The 2,032-nt window shown below is 33.4% G+C and overlaps 1 protein-coding gene across 2 annotated transcripts in view; it reads left to right on the top strand.

The window, feature by feature from the left end:
- The first annotated feature begins 622 nt into the window (after positions 1–622).
- Positions 623–2,032, top strand: part of LOC145242260 (uncharacterized) — a 19,652-nt gene continuing 18,242 nt past the window's right edge. Inside the window, exon 1 of one of the 2 annotated variants that reach the window (XM_080105270.1) lies at positions 623–765. The gene's annotated coding sequence lies outside the window, so the exon portion shown is untranslated. The remainder of the gene's footprint in view (positions 766–2,032) is intronic. The other variant, XM_080105271.1, reaches the window with a different exon arrangement.

Below are 2,032 nucleotides of genomic sequence, written 5' to 3'. Positions count from 1 at the left end.
ACAAGCATAAATGACTGACTAGACTAAGCCCAAATACATAAATGAATCAAACGTGAATCAAAACAGCAACACTACAATACAAAATAATACAATAAAGTGGTACTCACTTTTGTGGTGGCTCTCTCATGATTGGTAGGTAATATCATTCATTCTAGAGTCTAACTCTGATTCAAGGGGTAAAAACACATGCATTCCCTTCTGATGCCAGGACCTTCTCTGTCCCCCAAGGGGAGTAATCCTCTGGTCTACTCCATAACCGGTGTTGTTTGCTTTTATTCCCCTACACATTAATCAGAAGCAAATTTTCCAGACATTCATCATCAAGCCCAAATATCAGCTGACATGATAGTGTAAACAAACACAGACAGAATTTGGTGAACGACATTATCATTATTATTTTTGTATCTTTTTATTTTTTTATTTTTTGCGAATTAGACCACCGGGCAAATTATTCTTTGTAATATATAATAATTAATAGAGAATTGATTCTATAATACTACATACGCAATCTCATAAATTAAAATATTATGTTTAAGTGTATTTGTCCAACTGGGCAACGCCGGGCTGCCAGCTAGTATTTATATTATCAGAGATAGGGAAAGGGAGGGAGATGGGGGTTTATACCGAGGAACATATTTGGGATTGACACCGGTCATTCTAAAACGAAATCTCGTCGTGTTCACGCGTGCGGTAAAACCTTACATTAGTTATTTTCATTTTGTTTTAAAGGAAACAATAAATTCAACGAAATATTGATTTCCAAAAGTAAGTATGAAAAATAGTTTTTTAAATTTTTTGTGTTTAATTTCCTCGAAAGTTTGAAATACAGAAAAGTCTCTAGTTCACCAGGGACCTTTCCGGTATTTCTAACCGAAGGCAAGATAAGTTGGTGTTTGTTCTACCTATTCGGATAAATTTTTTGGTAGTTGTTCAAAAACTGAACCGAATAACAAAAAACAAACAAACAAAAAATCTTTATGATGTACGTACTTGACACTGAACGAAAATTGTAAGAACCTCGAATTGTTAAACTTGCCAAGGCTGTGTGGCTAATGTTAAACCGTTTTTTGTGTAATAAACGATAAACAGCGTGCCCTAATTTGAGTCTGGTCAAATCTCGCTCTACGAGAGGTTGGGTGTATAAACTATGTTACACGCGGATCCTCTGTTAATTAATGTTTGTTCCCCCCACCCACACACACAGAAGACACGTATGTCTACGTTACCAATTTGGTACCGTTACAAGAAAAGATGGGTTTGTATTACTGTACACATAGATTCGAAAAAGTTGTCAAAAAACAAATATATAACAAATAAATGTTATCAAAGGCAAGATAAGTTACTTTTCTGCCAAACTGGATACATTTTTCGTGTTTTTATTCAATGTAACATGTTTATTCAGCTTGAAAACCATACAGTGTTTACCGATGTATTGGAACATTCAAGATGGCGTCTGATTCTCTCTTTAACACGGTAAGTTTGGGAAAAGGTGTTATAAATAAAAAAACAGATAAAATACTGTTAAAAACTCGCTCAATATATGTTACTGTGACATAACTTGACATATATTCGGCGGGTTTTTAATAGTATTTTGTATAGTTTTTTTATTTATAACACCTTTTCCCAAACTTACGGTGTTAAAGAGGGTGTGAGATGCCATCTTGAATTTTCGAATACATCGGTAAACACTGTATGTTTTTCGAGCTGAATAAATATGTTACATTGAATAAAAACACGAAAAATATATCCAGTTAGGTAGAAAAGTAACTTATCGTGCCTTTGATAACATTTATTTGTTATATATTTGTTTTTTGACAACTTTTTCGAATCTATGTGTACAGTAATACAAACCCCCGAAAAAATGTCATATTCCAAAAATTATATAAATTGATCAAGTAGTTTTATTTTAACTGAGAAAATCATTTGTTTTACAATTTTTAGCCCTTACAAGGCTTATTCTGATGTGGATCCTTCAATTTGAGTTGTCTCTTTTCATTTATTAAAGATGGCAAAGCGAAACACACCATCCTCG

This window comes from Euprymna scolopes, chromosome 21, assembly GCF_053919585.1.
Source record: "Euprymna scolopes isolate OS-2025 chromosome 21, ASM5391958v1, whole genome shotgun sequence".
NCBI classification, from domain to species: Eukaryota; Metazoa; Mollusca; class Cephalopoda; order Sepiida; family Sepiolidae; genus Euprymna; species Euprymna scolopes.
Note: the sequence above shows the minus strand (reverse complement) of the source record. Positions and strands in the feature narration are given on the sequence as shown.